Source organism: Tachypleus tridentatus, chromosome 9, assembly GCF_004210375.1.
Source record: "Tachypleus tridentatus isolate NWPU-2018 chromosome 9, ASM421037v1, whole genome shotgun sequence".
NCBI classification, from domain to species: Eukaryota; Metazoa; Arthropoda; class Merostomata; order Xiphosura; family Limulidae; genus Tachypleus; species Tachypleus tridentatus.
Genome location: NC_134833.1, coordinates 155,681,648 through 155,707,013, shown reverse-complemented (window position 1 = coordinate 155,707,013; position 25,366 = coordinate 155,681,648). Strand labels below are relative to the sequence as shown.

The 25,366-nt window shown below is 34.8% G+C and overlaps 2 long non-coding RNA genes and 3 other non-coding genes across 7 annotated transcripts in view; 1 reads left to right on the top strand and 4 right to left on the bottom strand.

Moving 5' to 3' along the window:
- The window catches only part of LOC143226724 (uncharacterized), a 165,170-nt gene that overhangs the window by 72,028 nt on the left and 67,776 nt on the right, over positions 1-25,366 (top strand). The window lies entirely within an intron of this gene.
- Positions 1-25,366, bottom strand: part of LOC143226723 (uncharacterized) — a 137,861-nt gene that overhangs the window by 67,118 nt on the left and 45,377 nt on the right. The gene's annotated exons all lie outside the window — the stretch shown is intronic.
- On the bottom strand, positions 4,518-4,604 carry TRNASTOP-UCA (transfer RNA opal suppressor (anticodon UCA)). Its single transcript has one exon. It is a non-coding gene; the product is annotated as a tRNA-Sec (tRNA).
- TRNASTOP-UCA (transfer RNA opal suppressor (anticodon UCA)) lies at positions 13,881-13,967 on the bottom strand. Its single transcript has one exon. It is a non-coding gene; the product is annotated as a tRNA-Sec (tRNA).
- On the bottom strand, positions 25,016-25,102 carry TRNASTOP-UCA (transfer RNA opal suppressor (anticodon UCA)). The gene has a single exon. It is a non-coding gene; the product is annotated as a tRNA-Sec (tRNA).

Sequence of the window (25,366 nt, the reverse complement as noted above, 5' to 3'; positions counted from 1 at the left end):
TCTGGCAGACCTCGTGTGACCACGTCCGCAGAAGATCGCAACATCCGGTTACGTCACCTTCTAGATAGGACCACCACTGCGAAGTCTACTGCTTCAACTATACCAGGGCTGCGTGCGATTTCCGATCAGACCGTACGCAACCGTCTACGAGATTCTTAGGCCCCATCATGGTGAACGTCTACGACGTTTTCAACATGACAGCGCCTGTCCTCACACAGCCCGACTCACCACTGTCTTCTTGAGACACTACAACATCAACGTTTTCACCTGGCCCTCCAGATAACCAGATTTAAACCCCATCGACCATCTTTGGGACGAGTTGTACCGACGTCTGCGACGTCGACAACCTCAACCGCAGACTCTACCTCAGCTTGCAGCTGCTTTGCAGGCTGAGTGGACAGCCATTCCACAGGATGTGATTCGTCATCTCATTGCTTCCATGGGCAGGAGATGCCAAGCAGTTATTGATGCTCACGGGGGGCATATTCGTTATTGACGTTGAGTGACGTTAAACTTCACCTAGTGAGCGTGGACTTCGCCTTTGCAGACTTTGGATGTTCAGCAGTGAATGTGCAAAGTTTCACACATGTCATACAGAACTACCCGGAATAAACTTGTTAAAAATTTGTCTCATATTTTGCCTTTTGCGTTTCTTTTTTTTGAAGAGTATATATTTCTACATTTCTTGATGAATCAGTACTAGACTTAATATAGTGAAGAAAACGTGATGAAGAAGGTAAGGTTTGGTTGAGGATTAGACCGCCTGTTTCTTTCTATACATGAGCGCCTTAATAATTGTTTCTTTAATCCTTATCGGTTACCATGTTTCTTGATCCCTCAACACCAAACTAGACAGTGGGAATCATAATAACACGAAAAGGTTATCAAGGACAATGGTATAATTTCGTTAATAACTGCTGTACCTCATCTGTCAAGTTGACTTAAGGACATAAGAAAGACCATAAAGTGGGATAAACCCTATCGAATTTCATACTGAAAGAAGTAGTAAAAAACAATATGTCTTTCTTTCTGTTATTTTTTTACCTTTATGAATTTTTTGTTGAACATTTAATCATTATTATGTTAAAAATGGAAGCAAAATTTCTCATGGTTTTGGAAACGAGATTTTTATCTCTAGTCAATGGACGGTACTCAGATAGTATTAAGTAAAGATATTTTTATTAGAACAGGATTCAAACTTAATAGAAATATGTATTACTATAAGTAAATAGAGAAAAATTATATAGTGTCAGATATCAAAATCTGTGTGTGTTTACTTCGGTAAAATCAGTGTTTGAATACTTTTATCATAATCCAATTAACATCTCACGAGATACTTAACTCGTTGAATGTTTGCTTCGAAAAACAAAATAGTGGTACAGCTTGTATAAACGTAATGGTAAAATAATTTATAAATATCCGAAGATAAAGTTTTCAGTTATCATTTGAAGAGAAAGAATCAACTCTCAATGTTATGTACGTAAGTCGTCTCTAATGTAGAATTGAACTACTCTGATGTTAATTAGCTCCGGGTTTGTACCCCGCACTCTAGACCACCAAAGATCATCTGGGGAAATGTAAAATTATATCTTTGGTTTATATGTCTAGGTGAATCTCTTGTATATTTACACGTTTGGTGTCATTACTGAGACGGCTTAACAACGTTAATATTTTCAAATAAAATCAGGAATCTAAATATGCGGACGAAGTTTGCGGTGGGCGGTGATGACTAGCTGCTTTATTCTAGTCTTACACTGTCAAATAGTTACCTGTTAGCTGGTTTGTTATTTTTTACACAAGAACAATTGTCAAGCTTGACACTAAGCTGTACAAGTTTTGTATTAAGTTATCGTGATATTTGTAGACTGGTTCGTAACACTAAAACGTTGCTCTAATCTCTTTATGATGAGTGGAATTTTTAGCTCCCAACAGTGGTAAACGTTTCACCTGTTATAGCCAGGTCTATACACTTATCTGTTGACCAAAGTAAACATTAAACTTTATAAATTTCTGATTGTGGTTCTAATTCTTGCGAAAGTTATAATTATCAGGGATATGGCTATTACTGAAAGTTTATGGACGTTGCGTCCATTTCATGGACATATAAAAACTGAACAAATAAACGGGAAAAATAAAAGAAAATTTTTAAATGAAAGCAGGGATCGTTTGTTATTTTTAGAATTGCTATAAGTATCAAAAACAAAATAAATACTAAAATAAATATATACAAACAAGTGATACCAGTTGGATATGTTTTAAAACGATTCGTACATGTGAACGAAGCAGTCTAAATTTTCCAGTGAAATTAAGGATTGAATATTATTTAAAATTTCTCCAACCAGCATCGCTTTGTTTGTGTACCTTTTATTGTTAAATTTATTTTGTTTTGGGCCTGACATGGCCAGGTGGTTAGGGCTCTGGACTCGTAATCTGAGTGTCGCGGGTTCGAATCCCGTCACATTAAACATGTTCGCTGTTTCAGCCGTGGAATAGTTATAATGTGGAGTCAATCCCACTATTCATTGATAAAGGGTAGCTCAAAGTTGAGCTTACATTGCTTAGTTAGGGACGGTTAGCACTGATAGCCTTCATGTAGCTTTGCGTGAAATTCAAACAAAAACAAATATTCTCTTTCAAATATTTCTATGTATAAACACCGATCTCTACTTTCCGTTAAACTTTTATTTCTCTTTCCTATTTTTATACCTGCTCATCAGGAATTTTGGTCACATTTCTTGACTAACCAGGTCCGTGCGCAAAATGTTTTAAAGAGGAGTTCAATTTGTGAGATCAAAAGCCAACACATACTGTACAAGTAAAGTCTAGTACTTGCTTCCTTAAAATATTTTGTTCTAAATACGTTCTAAGATATTAAGTTTGAAAGCCATTTTACAAGAACAATTTTATGGCTCTTTACATAAATTCTTCAAGTATCCCGTGGAAAGTCAACAAATCATTATCCTGTTTAAATACTGCATGGAGAACTAGAATTACCTTAAAATAAATATATACGTTTTATTATAGTAAAATACTGTATTATCTAAATGCAGAGTAGTTATTAATTGTTAAATTACATTATTAATTGAAATATCTCTGTACAGCAATAGTATATTAGCTGTTTCAGTCATTGGTTACCGTGTACGTACATGTACACACTATTGAAACTACATATCAGCATGCTTCCTTTTCTTGGTACGGCCCGGCATGCTCGCCCTTTCTGTCGGGAAAGGGGGCGTTGTAATGTTTCGATAAATTCCACTATTCGTCGGTAAAAGTGTAGCCCAAGAGTTTACGGTGGGTGATGATGACTAGCTGCCTTCCCTCTAGTCTTACTCTGCTAAATTAGGGACGGTAAGCGCAGATAGCCCTCGAGTAGCTTACGTGAAATTAAACAAACAAACAAATCATTCTCTTAAGGTTCGTTTCCATGTTTATATGCAGTTTGAATGTTGATTGCAGTGTCGTAATGATTATGGATAAAAGTTAGAATATAAAATCTTTCTTGTCTTCTGTCCATCTAGAACCAGGTTTTGACATATGACTTTGTTTTCATTTGTTAAGTTTTACAACTTGCTTTAATGTGCCTTCCAAGGCAGAGACGTCAACAATAGAAATGGCCCAGACATATCTCTGAACCTTTGAAAGAGTCTGTATACATCTTAATCGAATATTCATAAGACGAAGAACAGATACTAAACATTCACATGAACATGAACTTAGTGGCAGTGTTGGAAAGAGTTTCAGTAAGCGAAAAATATTTGGTACATTGAAGTACGTTTAAACAATCAACCAGAATGTGAAGCCTATCCTAGAAAGGTATAGAAAGTAATTTTGTCTTCCAACGATGAAGTGTTTCATCAAAATCTTCCCTTGATGACGAGAAACCCACTCGAAATATAAATGTATCTTAGTACGAATCTCCTTATCAGTAAAATCTTCTCTGTAAAAAAATTATAGCTTGTCTAATATCAGAGATAGAAACCTCTTTTGCGAGATTAGATGATGTAAGCTTCTGAATTGATGGTTTTCGTGTACATCAAATCTGAAGGAAAGGTTACCCGTCAAGAAAAGGAATGGTTACTGTTTTCTTAAAGTAATGCTCCACGAAAGTATATTCTGCATTGACACATTGGGCTTTTCGGTAACTGTCTTGTAGCATGCTAACATTAATGTTAAATTTGTTTGCGGCATTACTGTTGTGTTTTAAGATACGATGTGAAGTTATTTGACCGCAATCAGTACCTTATAACACTCTTATTTTAAGGAAATCACCCTATTATAAATATGTGCGTGGCACCGCTCTATTCACGAACTACATAAACGGTTATCTCGGTATTATTGATACTTTTACCATAATCCGTTCAACGTCCCATGTTTAGAGGTTGGATGATGAAATAGACATATTTAAGGCATAAATGTAATTCTATTGCAATTAATAATTGCTCCATGAAAAAAAAACAACAATATTCAGTAGATAACAACGTTGTATTTAAACGGTCAGTTTAAATAATAACACTCGCCCAGAAGGTAGAATTGAACTACTCTGACGTTAATCAGCTACGGGTTTGAAGCCCGCACTCCGGACCACCGAAGATCATCTGGGCGGTAATATGGTATTCCTTGGTTCTATATATAATGATAAATTGGAAGTTTTTTATGTGTTTGGTGTGAAAGTCAAAATAGTTTAATTATTTCAACCTTTTAAAACTAAAATCAGTGAATTAAGTAAACAAGTAAGTAAAGTAATTTTTCTTGAATTCTTATTAAAATAGTTTAGTTTAGTATTAACGAAATAAAATGTTATATGTCTTTTAAAGCAAACAATGAAACCTGTACTATTACTTTTTATTTTATTCGTAGTTAGAGATGTTCACGACGTCTAGTAGTAAGTTTCTCAACCATGACGCTTTCTTGTTCGAGAGTTTTCCTTGTTTGTCGTCGAATTTATACATGATGACGTGTAGTGAAGTATCTTATAAATGTTTGGAAGAGCGACCACTGTAGTTTAACGGTATATTTTTTATTGTAATGTAGCACAAAAAAATTTTATGGTAAAAGAGAAAGATATTTCGCACTTAATAAAAAAATATACTTGATTTGCCAATGACCAGTATTCGCTATTCAAGATGGCGGATGATGATACTCACAACCATGCCCATGACACGCTCGTGCTGACTAGAAGTGTTCCAGCGTCATGCGGAGGAAGTGCGAGGCGTATCATCTCTAATATTAATGCTACGCCAGAAAGTGATGGTTTGAGTAACCAAGTTCAACCTTCCGTTGAAGTTAGTACAGCTGACATTCTACAACAGGCTTTTCAAGAAGCGTCTGAAGAACTTGAACAAATTACTGTATTATATGAAAATGTTGGTATTGCAGACGTTTATGGTCAATTCTCAAGAAATGATGAACTCGCTGTTACTGTTGGAGACTCTTCCAACATTCATATTAATCGTGTTAATTCACAAAATGTTGAAAATGGTCTTAGTATATCCAACGTGACTAATAATGTTGGGCCAGTCAACAGACAAGATGTTAACAGTAACAACAGTATTGTTAATGACAAAAAGGAAACGAGTCCTAATTTAGAAGTAACAGCACTGCCGCTTGGAAGTGAAATTCAAAATGTGAATTCTCTGTGTTCAGATCTTGTTAACCAAATAGTAGCAGTTGATGGGACCAATGGAGTAAGACTGATCAACAGTGGTGATTTTCTAAGTACAAACAATCATAATGTTCAGCCTTATGATCTACAGAGTTTCATTGTAGCAATTCCTGATGTGACCGATGGACTTACTGATAATATTTCTTTTGTAGCACCTGGCTTGTCAGGAAGTTCTTCCTTGGTCAGCCAGCTTCCTGACGGTGTGTCTGTTATTGCACAGGGGTTATCAGAAAATTCATCTGTAGAATCCCTGTGTGATGTGTCATTTACAACAGTGCCTGCAAGTTCAATTTTTACTACGTGTAGTGCCAGCAGTAGACATATCAGTACAATATCAAGAACAACTAGCTTACCACTACCAGTCTCAACATCGGAGGTTTTCTCTGTTGTATCTCAGAGTTTGTCAGGAAATTCACAGACTATATCAGTGGTTCCACGTAGTTTGGCGCAACCTTTAAGTCTTTCTGTGACACAAGCGACGTTGTGTCACAAAAAAACATCAATTTCTCCTAAATACCAGAAACTTATTACAATCAATCTATATCACAAACCAAAGACCTTCAATATTTATTCAACAATTACATAATCCGCGATCGGACATCAACAATGTACACTTTCTGATTAACGGTTTCAAAGCCTTAACGAGTTTTCGACATAATAAGAACTCTTAAACTTAATCATAAAGTGTTATATTTAAGACAACTTCATTTAAGCTACTTTGTTTTACTTATAATCTTTTTATTATTTTACTCAGTTGTATGCCGTCAAATAGGTCTTTAAATGTACAGATGTAACTAAAATAATACTTCATAGGTCCCTCACACAAATGTTCGACTTCCTTGTTTTTCTGTTCGCAAACTGTCACGTACCAATTTTCATTGTATTAATTTGCACTCTGTTCTCACTTTGATTTCAAACGTCACACCTCATAACATGCCTTATAAATAATCTAAGAGCGAGGTGAAAAGAAATATTTTATTCCTGAACATCCTTGGTATTATTATAATATCCAAGTACCCACCACGATTGAAACATAAACAGAAATTTTTAAGTAGATAGAGTTGTTTCTAGCCTAGAGAGCGAATCAGTCAACGTGTGTTTAATGAATTATTTGGATCGCTGTTTGCTACTGACGAAACTGAATTACTCAGGTAAAGAAATTCTTAACTAGATAGAGTTGTTTCCAGGCTACAGAGCGAATCAGTCAACGTGTTTTTAATGAATTATTTGGATCGCTGTTTGCTATGACGAAACTGTATTACTCAGATAAAGAAATTCTTAACTAGATAGAGTTGTTTCCAGGCTACAGAGCGAATCAGTCAACGTGTTTTTAATGAATTATTTGGATCGCTGTTAGCTATTGACGAAACTGAATTACTTCCTATATTATCTTATTTTTCCTTCTGACGTTAGTACTGTAGTTATCGTGGCTGTAAATGTGACCAACAACTTTTAAAGAAAGGTATAAACTAATTTCTTATCATTACGTGGACCAGACACTGAATTCGTGATAACGAGGAATTTACTTTAAAGACGGCTAGTACGGGTATTAAAATAATAATTAAAATAGAGCACAAAACTGTTTGCTCTTTTTCATAACCTTAAGATAACCTAGAAAGGTCGAAACGTTATTCCGTACTCTATTTTAATTGAAATTTTAATACCCATACCAGCCGTTTTCAGATTACACAAAGTGAATTATTGTCACAAGATAATTTAAAATAATTAACCAAAAAAGACTGATGCTACAACATTATTTTGAGTCTAATGTCTTTCATTTCACATGTCTACACAGAGAGTATAATATTTATAAATATTGTTATGTTTCATTATCTGTGTAACAGATGAAAAACATGAGTCTCCACGTTTCGGCATGAACCCAGTCAGAAAAAAGAAACCTTAGAAATTGTCCTATTCTATAACAACATGAACAGTTGAAAATTATATCATTATGAATTTGATATATATCATAAAATTCATTATCTTTGCTATCTCCATTAATATAAAGTGGGGTCAGTTTATTTGTTTCTGAATTTCGCGCAAAGCTACACGAGGGTTATCTCCGCTAGCCGTCTTTAATTTAGCAGCGTAAGACTAGAGGGAAGGCAGCTAGTCATCACCAACCGCCGCCAACTCTTTGGCCACTCTTTTACCAATGAATAGTGGGATTGACCGTCACATTGTAACGCCCCACGGCTGAAAGAACGAGCATGGTTGATGCGATGAGGATTCGAACCCGCGACCCTCAGATTATGAGTCAAACACCTTAACCCACTTGGACATGCCGGTTCGACAGGGTCAGCCATCTTGCAATGTAGGCTACTTTATTCAAATATTTTTTCTGCACCGATCAATCTGTAAGGCTTTAGAAAGAAAACATTTAGACATAAAAAGCAAAAATATGCATAAGTTCAAATTATAACCAAGAACAGTTTACAAGAGATGACCAAATATACACAAAAATTTTCGTTTTCGTGAAATACAAAAAAAAGTATAAACATCATCCAAACATATATTGCTACTACAGAGTAATTAATGTTTAAAAACGTGTTTATAAAATATTTATTTAGATTTTATTATGAGAAGAACAATCAATCAGCACTGACCGTCACATGGAGAACATTCAGCTGGTTCACAGTGAAAACGTTATTTGTGAATTTACTAATCCGTACAACGTTGAGAATGACGTTTAATTCGGGAAGAAATAAGTTAATTTGTTATCGTTTCGTGTACTGTATTTTGTCTTCTTTTCACTTAATAATTTAAAATAACCAAGTGAACCAAAGTACAATATTACAAAAATATATTACATGTTGTTACAAAGACTGGGACAAATACACTGCTGGCCAAAATCTTAAGGCCAATGAAGGCCAAATTGATCTACTTCCATGGAACAATGGAGCTTCAGGTTATACAGGGCGTCAATCAGCAGCCGGCTACATGGAAATGTTGGAGAGAGCATCCTTATTAACTGAAGGCCCTCGCTTGTGTGGAAATGACTGGATCTTTCAGCTGAACAACGCTCCAATCCACAATGCTTGCAGGATAGAGGACTTTTGCACGGCGAATAACGTGATTTTTTTGGACCATCCAGCGTGTTTGCCCGAACTGAATCCCATTGAAAATATTTAGGGGTGGATGGTAAGGGAAGTGTATAGAAATGGACGTCAATTCAAACAGTGCATGATCTTCGTGAAGCCATCTTCACAACTTGGAATAACATTCCAGCCAACCTTCTGCAAACGCTTATATCGACCATGCCAAAGCGAATGTTTGAAGTTATTCACAATGATGGCCGTGCAACTCACTACTGAGACCTCTTGAGGGGATTTCCTATCCTGTTCAGGACTTCCTTTTCATGTGGTCTTAAACTTTGACCAGCTAGTATTTAGGCTAATTTCATAGTGTTCACATTTTACCTATTAAATGCTAAAAGTTTTTTATTTTATTTTCTCTTTTCTTATTTTCATGTTTCGAAGCTCTACTCAAATAAGTGGTTGAGTCTAACAACGCAAAATGCATATTTTTTCTTTATGTTCATTGGCCTTAAGATTTTGACCAGAAGTGTATGTAATGATATAACATAAACGTTACTTTTATAGAAAGAAAGACTGTCTCATGTGGCAAAACGAAAACCTAAACAGAAAAATAGTATAAAGTTAAGCAAGCTAAGAAAGTCGTGTTTAAGTAATAATTTCAAAGAAATTTAGTGAAATAAAAGAGAGAGGCTATCCATTTAGAGACTGCAGTACTTAATAGTAATGATAAACTCGGATTCCAAGTGTTTTACCCTGCCGAAATCAAAGAAATGGTCAAATATTATATTTATTTCTTGGCCAACGTTCTTTTGACGAATTAAACTACACAAACAAGTAAGAGCAAACAAAAAAAATTAAAAAGTAGGTGAAAAACAAATGTGAAACGTTTATCTCACTAACTAAAGAAGAAAATATAAAGCAAAGTGTGTGTGTGTATCCGGTAAAAATATACACAGTCTTGTAGACTGGCGTGGTAAACTATGGTTGTTCTATTACATTTCACTTTATAATACATTCTGCTTACCGCTTCCTATATTGTGAAAGGTCCTTTCCAAGTATTTCATGCACGAAAAAACAACACAAAAAACAACCTGTCGGACTCATGAGCGATAGAAAGACCATTCAAAGTATTTGTTACGATACGTTATGCGCATGTACGTTAATATTGTAAAGAGGTCGATAACAATTACAATTCAAAATTTTCTAAAACAACAGTTTTTTCGACTACAACCTGATCACGTCAGCGGGGCTAGCGTCTCGCCGGCTCAGTCAATCGATAAAAGATTTCTCCAGCTTACTTGACTGGTCTGTGTGCATCTGCTTTTGACAATCCGATAAAAAAGTCAGTTTTTATATATATATGCAGATTTAAAATAAATGGTAAACATATCATACACGTATTAAATATTTTTTGAACCAAACGGATAGCTCTACTTATCGATGAATAGATTTAGATTTGAATTTCTGGCAGAGCAACACAAGGGCATTTTTCTGCACTACTTGTCCCTAATTTAGTAGTGAAAAACTAGAGATAAGGAGCTAGTCATTATCACCCACTACCAACAAATAGTGAGTAGGATTGACTGTCACATTATAATACCTCATGAATTAAAGGGTGAGTAAGTTTAGTGGGACGGGTATTCCAATTCCCGAACCTCAAATTGTGAGTGAAGCACCCTAATGTCCTCAGAGAACAGACACATGATAGATTCTAAAGTATATAGTTTATACATGTATAACATAAAATTAAGCAACCATGATTATTAATAAATTATGAATTTTAAAACAACGTAAATATCCTACTACAATAAGTAATCAAACAATAATTAAAACCGCAATCACAAATCTATAAACTTTTGTCAGATATAAAAGACTGTTTGGTGTAGATAGTATTATTTTTTTGTTTTTGTAACTCATTTTTATTGAGGCTATCGAATGCTGTGTTAATAATCCGTTGATGTTGAGGATATGGAGATTTGTAGAAGATATAAGTAATAAACATGTATATAACAACGATCAAACGAGCCAAAATAGAGAGAAAAATTAAAGTCACGCGAAATAAAAGATCGGTCAGAGAAAAGTTAAATCTAAAGTTAACGATTTTGGGAATAAAAGGGTTAATATCTTAGAACAAGACTAATAATTTTGAATGATATAAGAAGAAGAAATTATCTCGCAAAAGGGTGTTCTAAAGTAATTGAACAAAAGGGTGTTCTAAAGTAATTGAACAAAAAAGTGTTCTAAAGTAATTGAACAATAGGGTGTTCTAAAGTAATTGAACTCACCTGAGTGGATGATTATTAGAAGTAAAAATTATGAAATATAGTTCGGCTTGTCAACTCAATTTTAAAGTAATTGAATTGTCATAACTGGACTTTTGACAAAACAAAGTGTTTAAGATACAACTATGATATCTATAGCGTAAAGAATCTTTGTATAATATACACGTTTACGTTGTTTCAAATACATATATTATTTTAATTGTCGATTAAATTGCCGTCAATTCAAAGACACCCACTGCAGAAGAATCCTCAGCCTAACACACCTATATATTTACATTACTATATATACTACAAAAAACAGTTAACGACAAATTTATTCCCAATTTGCCAGGTCTATACACTTATCTGTAGACCAAAGTAAGCATTAAATTTTATAAATTTCTGATTGTGGTTCTAATTCTTGCGAAAGTTATAATTATCAGGGATATGGCTATTACTGAAAGTTTATGGACGTTGCGTCCATTTCATGGACATATAAAAACTGAACAAATAAACGGGAAAAATAAAAGAAAATTTTTAAATGAAAGCAGGGATCGTTTGTTATTCCTAGAATTGCTATAGTATCAAAAACAAAATAAATACTAAAATAAATATATACAAACAAGTGATACCAGTTGGATATGTTTTAAAACGATTCGTACAGGTAAACGAAGCAGTTTAAATTTTCCAGTGAAATTAAGGATTGAATATTATTTAAAAATTTCTCCAACCAGCATCGCTTTGTTTGTGTACCTTTTATTGTTCCATTTATTTTGTTTTGGGCCTGACATGGCCAGGTGGTTAGGGCTCTGGACTCGTAATCTGAGTGTCGCGGGTTCGAATTCCCGTCACATTAAACATGTTCGCTGTTTCAGCCGTGGAATAGTTATAATGTGGAGTCAATCCCACTATTCATTGATAAAAAGGGTAGCTCAAAAGTTGAGCTTACATTGCTTAGTTAGGGACGGTTAGCACTGATAGCCTTCATGTAGCTTTGCGTGAAATTCAAACAAAAACAAATATTCTCTTTTAAATATTTCTATGTATAAACACCGATCTCTACTTTCCGTTAAACTTTTATTTCTTTTTCCTATTTTTATACCTGCTCATCAGGAAGTTTGGTCACATTCCTTGACTAACCAGGTCCGTGCGCAGAATGTTTTAAAGAGGAGTTCCAATTTGTGAGTTTAATAGCCAACACATACTCTACAAGTACGGTCTAGAACTTGCTTCCTTAAAATATTTTGTTCTAAATACGTGCTAAGATATTAAGTTTGAAAGCCATTTTACAAGAACAACTTCATGGCTCTTTACATAAATTCTTCAAGCATCCCGTTGAAAGTCAATAAATCATTATCCTGTTTAAATACTGCATGGAGAGCTAGAATTACCTTAAAATAAATATATACGTTTTATTATAGTAAAATACTGTATTATCTACATGCAGAGTAGTTATTAATTGTTAAATTACATTATTAATTTAAATATCTCTGTACAGCAATAGTATATTAGCTGTTTCAGTCATTGGTTACCGTGTACGTACATGTACACACTATTAAAATTACATATCACCATGTTTCCTTCTCTTGGTACGGCCCAGCATGTTCGCCATTTCAGTCGGGGAAGGGGGGCGTTGTAATGTTTCGATAAATTCCACTATTCGTCGGTAAAAGTATAGCCCAAGAATTTACGGTGGGTGATGATGACTAGCTGCCTTCCCTCTATTCTTACTCTGCTAAATTAGGGACGGTAAACGCAGATAGCCCTCGAGTAGCTTACGTGAAATTCAACAAACAAACAAATCATTCTCTTAGGGTTCGTTTCCATGTTTATATGCAGTTTGAATGTTGATTGCAGTGTCGTAATGATTATGGATTAAAATTAGAATATAAAATCTTTCTTGTCTTCTGTCCATCTAGAACCAGGTTTTGACATGTGACTCTGTTTTCATTTGTTAAGTTTTACAACTTGCTTTAACGTGCCTTCCAAGGCAGAGACGTCAACAATAGAAATGACCCACACATATCTCTGAACCTTTGAAAGAGTCTGTATACATCTTAATCGAATATTCATAAGACGAAGAACAGATACTAAACATTCCCATGAACATGAACTTAGTGGCAGTGTTGGAAAGAGTTTCAGTAAGCGAAAAATATTTGGTACATTGAAGTACGTTTAAACAATCAACCAGAATGTGAAGCCTATCCTAGAAAGGTATAGAAAATAATTTTGTCTTCCAACGATGAAGTGTTTCATCAAAATCTTCCCTTGATGACGAGAAAACCACTCGAAATATAAATGTATCTTAGTACGAATCTCCTTATCAGTAAAAATCTTCTCTGTAAAAAATTATAGCTTGTCTAATATCAGAGATAGAAACCTCTTTTGCGAGATTAGATGATGTAAGATTCTGAATTGATGGTTTTCGTGTACATCAAATCTGGAGGAAAGGTTACCCGTCAAAAAAAGGAATGGTTACTGTTTTCTTAAAGTAATGCTCCACGGAAGTATATTCTGCATTGACACATTGGGCTTTTCGGTAACTGTCTTGTAGCATGCTAACATTAATGTTAAATTTGTTTGCGGCATTACTGTTGTGTTTTAAGATACGATGTGAAGTTATTTGACCGCAATCAGTACCTTATAACACTCTTATCTTAAGGAAATCACCCTATTATAAATATGTGCGTGGCACCGCTCTATTCACGAACTACATAAACGGTTATCTCTGTATTATTGATACTTTTACCATGATCCGTTCAACGTCCCATGTTTGGAGGTTGCATGATGAAATAGACATATTTAAGGCATAAATATAATTCTATTGCAATTAATAGTTGCTCTATGAGAAAAAAAAAACAATAATATTCAGTAGACAACAACGTTGTATTTAAAGGATCAGTCCATAATAACACTCGCCCAGAAGGTAGAATTGAACTACTCTAACGTTAATCAGCTACGGGTTTGAAGCCCGCACTCCGGACCACCGAAGATCATCTGGGCGGTAATATTGTATTCCTTGGTTCTATATATAATGATAAATTGGAAGTTTTTTATGTGTTTGGTGTGAAAGTCAAAATAGTTTAATTATTTCAACCTTTTAAAACTAAAATCAGTGAATTAAGTAAACAAGTAAGTAAAGTAATTTTTCTTGAATTCTTATTAAAATAGTTTAGGTTAGTATTAACGAAATAAAATGTTATATGTCTTTTAAAGCAAACAATGAAACCTGTACTATAAACATTTTATTTTATTCGTAGTTAGAGAAGTTCATGACGTCTAGTAGTAAGTTTCTCAACCATGACGCTTTCTTGTTCGAGAGTTTTCCTTGTTTGTCGTCGAATTTATACATGATGACGTGTAGTGAAGTATCTTATAAATGTTTGGAAGAATGACCACTGTAGTTTAACGGTATATTTTTTATTGTAATGTAGCACAAAAAATTTTATGGTAAAAGAGAAAGATATTTCGCACTTAATAAAAAAATATATTTGATTTGCCAATGACCAGTATTCGCTATTCAAGATGGCGGATGATGATACTCACAACCATGCCCATGACACGCTCGTGCTGACTAGAAGTGTTCCAGCGTCATGCGGAGGAAGTGCGAGGCGTATCATCTCTAATATTAATGCTACGCCAGAAAGTGATGGTTTGAGTAACCAAGTTCAACCTTCCGTTGAGGTTAGTACAGCTGACATTCTACAACAGGCTTTTCAAGAAGCGTCTGAAGAACTTGAACAAATTACTGTAACATATAAAAATGTGCAAAATGTTGTTGGTACTGCAGACGTTCATAGTCAATTCTCAAAAAATGATGAACTCGCTGTTACTGTTGGAGACTCTTCCAACATTCATATTAATCGTGTTAATTCACAAAATGTTGAAAATGGTCTTAGTATATCCAACGTGACTAATAATGTTGGGCTAGTCAACAGACAAGATGTTAACAGTAACAACAGTATTGTTAATGACAAAAGGAAACAAGTCCTAATTTAGAAGTAAGAGCACTGCCGCTTGGAAGTGAAATTCAAAATGTGAATTCTGTGTGTTCAGATCTTGTTAACCAAATAGTAGCAGTTGATGGGACCAATGGAGTAAGACTGATCAACAGTGGTGATTTTCTAAGTACAAGCAATCATAATGTTCAGCCTTATGATCTACAGAGTTTCATTGTAGCAATTCCTGATGTGACCGATGGACTTACTGATAATATTTCTTTTGTAGCACCTGGCTTGTAAGGAAGTTCTTCCTTGGTCAGCCAGCTTCCTGACGGTGTGTCTGCTATTGCACAGGGGTTATCAGAAAATTCATCTGTAGAATCCCTGTGTGATGTGTCATTTACAACAGTGCCTGCAAGTTCAATTTTTACTACGTGTAGTGCCAGCAGTAGACATATCAGTACAATATCAAGAACAACTAGCTTACCACTACCAGTATCAACATCGGAGGTTTTCTCTGTTGTATCTCAGAGTTTGTCAGAAGATTCACAGACTATATCAGTGGTTCCACGTAGTTTGGCACAACCTTTCAGTTTTTCTGTGACACAAGCAACGTTGCCAGATGAAGGTATAAAGCACATTCAGAGATTTCCTGTTTTTGGAGGCCTGCAGAATGTGTTTCCAAGTGTTTCACCCTGCCGAAAAACTAGTTATTTGTGGAAAATAAAATTATTTATTTTATATCGATTATTTGATAACTGTTTCTTATATACTTTTCAAAACAAGAAACGCAAAAGGGATATTTTTGTTATTTTAAAGAGAAATATATGTAATAACGTTACAAGCTCAGAGTATGTGATGTTACACGTGTTAAGGCACTGATTGTCAGACCAAAATGACAATAAAAGTTGTGCACTTTGAAAACGGAGGAAAACATTGGATTTTCGCCAAAACGCATGCGTGTCCAATAAATTTGTTTGAGAGATCTATATGTTCTGAAAGTGGAACATGTGCAAAATCGCTATAAAAGAGACGGGTTCTCGGTTTCCATAGCTCAGTGTTAAGCCACCGACACGCAATACAGTTTCGCCAAGACTGACTGAAGCACAACGCAACAACACCATTGGTCGCTTGGAAGCAGGCGAATCTCGATCAGATGTTGCCAGAGCTGTGAATGTCTACCCAAGCACCATGCCAAGGCTATGGAATCGTCACCAACAACATGGATGAACTTGTGACCGTCCACGATCTGGCAGACCTCGTGTGACCACGTCCGCAGAAGATCGCAACATCCGGTTACGTCAACTTCTAGATAGGACCACCACTACGACGTCTACTGCCTCAACCATACCAGGGCTGCGTAGGATTTCCGATCAGTCCGTACGCAACCGTCTACGAGATTCTTAGGCCCCATGTGTAAATCATCATGGTGAACGTCAACAACGTTTTTCAACATGACAACGCCCGTCCTCACACAGCCCGACTCACCACTGTCTTCTTGAGACACCACAACATCAACGTTTTTCCCTGGCCCTCCAGATAACCAGATTTAAACCCCATCGAACATCTTTGGGAAGAGTTGGACCGACGTCTGCGACGTCGTCAACCTCAACCGCAGACTCTACCTCAGCTTGCAGCTGCTTTGCAGGCTGAGTGGACAGCTATTCCACAGGAAGTGATTCGTCATCTCATTAGTTCCATGGGCATAGTGGTACATCTTGTATAAACGTAATGGTAAAATAATTTATAAATATCCGAAGAAAAAGTTTTCAGTTATCATTTGAAGAGAAAGAATCAACTTTAAATGTTATGTACGTAAGTCGTCTCTAATGTAGAATTGAACTACTCTGGTGTTAATTAGCTCCGTGTTTGTAGCCCGCACTCCTTTGGTGTAGACAACCAAAGATCATCTGGGGAAATGTAAAATTATATCTTTGGTTTATATATCTCTGTGAATCTCTTGTATATTTATACGTTTGGTGTCACTACTGAGACGGCTTAAGAACGTTAATATTTTCAAATAAAATCAGGAAACTAAATATGCGGACGAAGTTTGCCGTGGGCGGTGATGACTAGCTGCTATATTCTAGTCTTACACTGTCAAATAGTTACCTGTTAGTTGGTTTGTTATTTTTTACACAAGAACAATTGTCAAGTTTGACACTTAGCTGTAAAAGTTTTGTATTAAGTTATCGTGATATTTGTAGACTGGTTCGTAACATTAAACCGTTGCTCTGATCTCTTTATAATGAGTGGAATTTTTAGCTCCCAACAGTGGTAAACTAGATTTCTAATGCTGTAATTTGTTTCTTCGTTGCTAACTAGAGAAAGTTGTGAATCGTAATGATAACGTTACGATCAAAAGACGTAATAATAAAAGCTTGAAGCTATTAAAAGATGACGTCTATACATCCTACAAACAGACATATTTATAGGCTTAAGCACATCGTGGTACAAAGAAACTGAACTCAGAAATCAACTTATATAGAACAAAAACATCAAAATTCTCCTAAATACCAGAAACTTATTACAATCAATCTATATCACAAACCAAAGACCTTCAATATTTATTCAACAATTACCTAATCCGCGATCGGACATCAACAATGAACCCTTTCTGATTAACGGTTTCAAAGCCTTAACGAGTTTTCGACATAATAAGAACTCTTAAACTTAATCATAAAGTGTTATATTTAAGACAACTTCATTTAAGCTACTTTGTTTTACTTATATTCTTTTTATTATTTTACTCAGTTGTATGCCGTCAAATAGGTCTTCAAATGTACAGATGTTACTAAAATAATACTTCATAGGTCCCTCACACAAATGTTCGACTACCTTGTTTTTCTGTTCGCAAACTATCACGTACCAATTTTCATTGTATTAATTTGCACTCTGTTCTCACTTTGATTTCAAACGTCACACCTCATAACATGCCTTATAAATAATCTAAGAGCGAGGTGAAAAGAAATATTTTATTCCTGAACATCCTTGGTATTATTATAATATCCAAGTACCCACCACGATTTAAACATAAACAGAAATTTTAAAGTAGATAGAGTTGTTTCTAGCCCAGAGAGCGAATCAGTCAACGTGTGTTTAATGAATTATTTGGATCTCTGTTAGCTACTGACGAAACTGTATTACTCAGATAAAGAAATTCTTAAGTAGATAGAGTTGTTTCTAACCTAGAGAGCGAATCAGTCAACGTGTGTTTAATGAATTATTTGGATCGCTGTTAGCTATTGACGAAACTGAATTACTTCCTATATTATCTTATTTTTCCTTCTGACGTTAGTACTGTAGTTATCGTGGCTGTAAATGTGACCAACAACTTTTAAAGAAAGGTATAAACTAATTTCTTATCATTACGTGGACCAGACACTGAATTCGTGATAACGAGGAATTTACTTTAAAGACGGCTTGTACGGGTATCAAAATATTAATTAAAATAGAGCACAAAACTGTTTGCTCTTTTTCTTAACCTTAAGATAACCTAGAAAGGTCGAAACGTTATTCCGTACTCTATTTTAATTGAAATTTTAATACCCATACCAGCCGTTTTCAGATTACACAAAGTGAATTGTTGTCACAAGATAATTTAAAATAATTAACCAAAAAAGACTGATGCTACAACATTATTTTGAGTCTAATGTCTTTCATTTCACATGTCTACACAGAGAGTATAATATTTATAAATATTGTTATGTTTCATTACCTGTGTAACAGATGAAAAACATGATTCTCCACGTTTCGGCATGAACCCAGTCAGAAAAAAGAAACCTTAGAAATTGTCCTATTCTATAACAACATGAACAGTTGAAAATTATATCATTGTGAATTTGATATATATCATAAAATTCATTATCTTTGCTATCTCCATTAATATAAAGTGGGGTCAGTTTATTTGTTTCTGAATTTCGCGCAAAGCTACACGAGAGATATCTCCGCTAGCCGTCTTTAATTTACCAGCGTAAGACTAGAGGGAAGGCAGCTAGTCATCACCACCCACCGCCAACTCTTTGGCCACTTTTTTTACCAATGAATAGTGGGATTGACCGTCACATTGTAACGCCTCCACGGCTGAAAGGGCGAGCATGGTTGATGCGATGAGGATTCGAACCGGCGACCCTCAGATTATGAGTCAAACGCCTTAACCCACTTGGCCATGCCGGCTCGACAGGGTCAGCCATCTTGCAATGTAGGCTACTTTATTCAAATAAATTTTTCTGCATCGATCAATCTATAAGGCTTTAGAAAGAAAACATTTAGACACAAAAAGTAAAAATATGCATAAGTTTAAATTATAACCAAGAACAGTTTACAAGAGATGACCAAATATACACAAAAATCTTCGTTTTCGTGAAATACTAGATAAAGTATAAACATCATCCAAACATATATTGCTACTACAGAGTAATTAATGTTTAAAAAACGTGTTTATGAAATATTTATTTAGATTTTATTATGAGAAGAACAATCAATCAGCACTTACCGTCACCTGGAGAACATTCAGCTGGTTCACAGTGAAAACGTTATTTGTGAATTTACTAATCCGTACAACGTTGAGAATGACGTTTAACTAGGGAAGAAATAAGTTAATTTGTTATCGTTTCGTGTACTGTATTTTGTCTTCTTTTCACTTAATAATTTAAAATAACCAAGTGAACCAAAGTACAATATTACAAAAATATATTACATGTTGTTACAAAGACTGGGACAAATACACTGCTGCCCAAAATCTTAAGGCCAATGAAGGCCAAATTGATCTCCTTCCATGGAACAATGGAGCTTCAGGTTATACAGGGGCGCCAATCAGCAGCCGGCTACATTGAAATGTTGGAGAGAGCATCCTTATTAACTGAAGGCCCTCGCTTGTGTGGAAATGACTGGATCTTTCAGCTGAACAACGCTCCAATCCACAATGCTTGCAGGACAGAGGACTTTTTCATGGCGAATAACGTGATTCTTTTCGACCATCCAGCGTGTTTACCCGAACTGAATCCCATTGAAAATATTTAGGGGTGGATGGTAAGGGAAGTGTATAGAAATGGACGTCAATTCCAAACAGTGCATGATCTTCGTGAAGCCATCTTCACAACTTGGAATAACATTCCAGCCAACCTTCTGCAAACGCTTATATCGACCATGCCAAAGCGAATGTTTGAAGTTATTCACAATGATGGCCGTGCAACTCACTACTGAGACCTTTTGAGGGGGATTTCCTACCCGGTTCAGGACTTCCTTTTCATGTGGTCTTAAACATTTGACCAGCTAGTATTTAGGCTAATTTCATAGTGTTCACATTTTACCTATTAAATGCTAAAAAGTTTTTTATTTTTATTTTCCCTTTTCTTATTTTCATCTTTCGAAGCTCTACTCAAATAAGTGGTTGAGTCTAACAACGCAAAATGCATATTTTTTCTTTATGTTCATTGGCCTTAAGATTTTGACCAGAAGTGTATGTAATGATATAACATAAACGTTACTTTTATATAAAGAAAGACTGTCTCATGTGGCAAAACTAAAACCTAAACAGAAAAATAGTATAAAGTTAAGCAAGCTAAGAAAGTCGTGTTTAAGTAATAATTTCAAAGAAATTTAGTGAAATAAAAGAGAGAGGCTATCCATTTAGAGACTGCAGTACTTAAGAGTAATGATAGACTAGGATTCCAAGTGTTTCACCCTGCCGAAATCAAAGAAAATGGTCACCCATTATATTTATTCCTTGGCCAACGTTCTTTTGACGAATTAAACTACACAAACAAGTAAGTGCAAAAAATAAAAATAAAAAGTAGGTGAAAAACAAATGTGAAACGTTTATCCCACTAACTAAAGAAGAAAATATAAAGCAAAGTGTGTGTGTGTATCCGGTAAAAATATACACAGTCTTGTAGACTGGCGTGGTAAACTATGGTTGTTCTATCACATTTTACTTTATAATACATTCTGCTTACCGCTTCCTATATTGTGAAAGGTCCTTTCCAAGTATTTCATGCACGAAAAAAACAACACAAAATCCAACCTGTCGGACTCATGAGCGATAAAAAGACCATTCAAAGTATTTGTTACGATACGTTATGCGCATGTACCTTAATATTGTAAAGAGGTCGATCACAATTACAATTCAAAATTTTCTAAAACAACAGTTTTTTCGACTACAACCTGATCACGTCAGCGGAGCTAGCGTCTCGCCGGCTCAGTCAATCGATAAAAGATTTCTCCAGCTTACTTGACTGGTCTGTGTGCATCTGCTTTTGACAATCCGATAAAAAAGTCAGTTTTTATATATATATGCAGATTTAAAATAAATGGTAAACATATCATACACGTATTAAATATCTTTTGAACCCAACGGATAGCTCTACTTATCGATGAATAGATTTAGATTTGAATTTCTGGCAGAGCAACACAAGGGCTTTTTCTGCACTACTTGTCCCTAATTTAGTAGTGAAAAAACTAGAGATAAGGAGCTAGTCATCATCACCCACTACCAACAAATAGTGAGTAGGATTGACTGTCACATTATAATACCTCATGAATTAAAGGGTGAGTAAGTTTAGTGGGACGGGTATTCCAATTCCCGAACCTCAAATTGTGAGTGAAGCACCCTAATGTCCTCAGAGAACAGACACATGATAGATTCTAAAGTATATAGTTTATACATGTATAACATAAAATTAAGCAACCATGATTATTAATAAATTATGAATTTTGAAACAACGTAAATATCCTACTACAATAAGTAATCAAACAAGAATTAAAACCGCAATCACAAATCTATAAACTTTTGTCAGATATAAAAGACTGTTTGGTGTAGATAGTATTATTTTTTTGTTTTTGTAACTCATTTTATTGAGGCTATCGAATGCTGTGTTAATAATCCGTTGATGTTGAGGATATGGAGATTTGTAGAAGATATAAGTAATAAACATGTATATAACAACGATCAAACGAGCCAAAATAGAGAGAAAAATTAAAGTCACGCGAAATAAAAGATCGGTCAGAGAAAAGTTAAATCTAAAGTTAACGATTTTGGGAATAAAAGGGTTAATATCTTAGAACAAGACTAATAATTTTGAATGATATAAGAAGAAGAAATTGTCTCGCAAAAGGGTGTTCTAAAGTAATTGAACAAAAGGGTGTTCTAAAGTAATTGAACAAAAGAGTGTTCTAAAGTAATTGAACAAAATGGTGTTCTAAAGAACAAAAGAGTGAACAAAATTGAACAAAAGGGTGTTCTAAAGTAATTGAACTCACCTGAGTGGATGATTATTAGAAATAAAAATTATGAAATATAGTTCGGCTTGTCAACTCAATTTTAAAGTAATTGAATTGTCATAACTGGACTTTTGACAAAACAAAGTGTTTAAGATACAACTATGATATCTATAGCGTAAGGAATCTTTGTATAATATACACGTTTAAGTTGTTTCAAATACATATATTATTTTAATTGTCGATTTTATTGCCGTCAATTCAAAGACACCTACTGCAGAAGAATCCTCAGCCTAACACACCTATATATTTACATTACTATATATACTACAAAAAACAGTTAACGACAAATTTATTCCCAATTTCCCATGTCTATACACTTATCTGTAGACCAAAGTAAGCATTAAATTTTATAAATTTCTGATTGTGGTTCTAATTCTTGCGAAAGTTATAATTATCAGGGATATGGCTATTACTGAAAGTTTATGGACGTTGCGTCCATTTCATGGACATATAAAAACTGAACAAATAAACGGGAAAAATAAAAGAAAATTTTTAAATGAAAGCAGGGATCGTTTGTTATTCCTAGAATTGCTATAAGTATCAAAAACAAAATAAATACTAAAATAAAAATATACAAACAAGTGATACCAGTTGGATATGTTTTAAAACGATTCGTACATGTAAACGAAGCAGTTTAAATTTTCCAGTGAAATTAAGGATTGAATATTATTTAAAAATTTCTCCAACCAGCATCGCTTTTTTTGTGTACCTTTTATTGTTAAATTTATTTTGTTTTGGGCCTGACATGGCCAGGTGGTTAGGGCTCTGGACTCGTAATCTGAGTGTCGCGGGTTCGAATCCCCGTCACATTAAACATGTTCGCTGTTTCAGCCGTGGAATAGTTGTAATGTGGAGTCAATCCCACTATTCATTGATAAAAGGGTAGCTCAAAAGTTGAGCTTACATTGCTTAGTTAGGGACGGTTAGCACTGATAGCCTTCATGTAGCTTTGCGTGAAATTCAAACAAAAACAAATATTCTCTTTTAAATATTTCTATGTATAAACACCGATCTCTACTTTCCGTTAAACTTTTATTTCTCTTTCCTATTTTTATACCTGCTCATCAGGAAGTTTGGTCACATTCCTTGACTAACCAGGTCCGTGCGCAGAATGTTTGAAAGGGGAGTTCCAATTTGTGAGATCAAAAGCCAACACATACTGTACAAGTAAAGGTCTAGAACTTGCTTCCTTAAAATATTTTGTTCTAAATACGTGCTAAGATATTAAGTTTGAAAGCCATTTTACAAGAACAATTTTATGGCTCTTTACATAAATTCTTCAAGCATCCCGTGGAAAGTCAACAAATCATTATCCTGTTTAAATACTGCATGGAGAGCTAGAATTACCTTAAAATAAATATATACGTTTTATTATAGTAAATTACATTATTAATTTAAATATCTCTGTACAGCAATAGTATATTAGCTGTTTCAGTCATTGGTTACCGTGTACGTACATGTACACACTATTGAAACTACATATCAGCATGCTTCCTTTTCTTGGTACGGCCCGGCATGCTCGCCCTTTCAGTCGGGGAAGGGGGGCGTTGTAATGTTGTGGTCAATTCCACTATTCGTCGGTAAAAGTGTAGCCCAAGAGTTTACGGTGGGTGATGATGACTAGCTGCTTTCCCTCTAGTCTTACTCTTCTAAATTAGGGACGGTAAGCGCAGATAGCCCTCGAGTAGCTTACGTGAAATTCAACAAACAAACAAATCATTCTCTTAGGGTTCGTTTCCATGTTTATATGCAGTTTGAATATTGATTGCAGTGTCGTAATGATTATGGATTAAAGTTAGAATATAAAATCTTTCTTGTCTTCTGTCCATCTAGAACCAGGTTTTGACATGTGACTTTGTTTTCATTTGTTAAGTTTTACAACTTGCTTTAATGTGCCTTCCAAGGCAGAGACGTCAAGAATAGAAATGGCCCAGACATATCTCTGAACCTTTGAAAGAGTCTGTATACATCTTAATCGAATATTCATAAGACGAAGAACAGATACTAAACATTCCCATGAACATGAACTTAGTGGCAGTGTTGGAAAGAGTTTCAGTAAGCGAAAAATATTTGGTACATTGAAGTACGTTTAAACAATCAACCAGAATGTGAAGCCTATCCTAGAAAGGTATAGAAAGTAATTTTGTCTTCCAACGATGAAGTGTTTCATCAAAAATCTTCCCTTGATGACGAGAAACCCACTCGAAATATAAATGTATCTTAGTACGAATCTCCTTATCAGTAAAATCTTCTCTGTAAAAAATTATAGCTTGTCTAATATCAGAGATAGAAACCTCTTTTGCGAGATTAGATGATGTAAGCTTCTGAATTGATGGTTTTCGTGTACATCAAATCTGAAGGAAAGGTTACCCGTCAAGAAAAGGAATGGTTACTGTTTTCTTAAAGTAATGCTCCACGGAAATATATTCTGCATTGACACATTGGGCTTTTCGGTAACTGTCTTGTAGCATGCTAACATTAATGTTAAATTTGTTTGCGGCATTACTGTTGTGTTTTAAGATACGATGTGAAGTTATTTGACCGCAATAAGTACCTTATAACACTCTTATCTTAAGGAAATCACCCTATTATAAATATGTGCGTGGCACCGCTCTATTCACGAACTACATAAACGGTTTTCTCGGTATTATTGATACTTTTACCATAATCCGTTCAACGTCCCATGTTTAGAGGTTGGATGATGAAATAGACATATTTAAGGCATAAATATAATTCTATTGCAATTAATAGTTGCTCTATGAAAAAAAAAAACAATAATATTCAGTAGACAACAACGTTGTATTTAAAGGATCAGTCCATAATAACACTCGCCCAGAAGGTAGAATTGAACTACTCTGACGTTAATCAGCTACGGGTTTGAAGCCCGCACTCCGGACCACCGAAGATCATCTGGGCGGTAATATGGTATTCCTTGGTTCTATATATAATGATAAATTGGAAGTTTTTTATGTGTTTGGTGTGAAAGTCAAAATAGTTTAATTATTTCAACCTTTTAAAAATAAAATCAGTGAATTAAGTAAACAAGTAAGTAAAGTAATTTTTCTTGAATTCTTATTAAAATAGTTTAGGTTAGTATTAACGAAATAAAATGTTATATGTCTTTTAAAGCAAACAATGAAACCTGTACTATAAACATTTTATTTTATTCGTAGTTAGAGA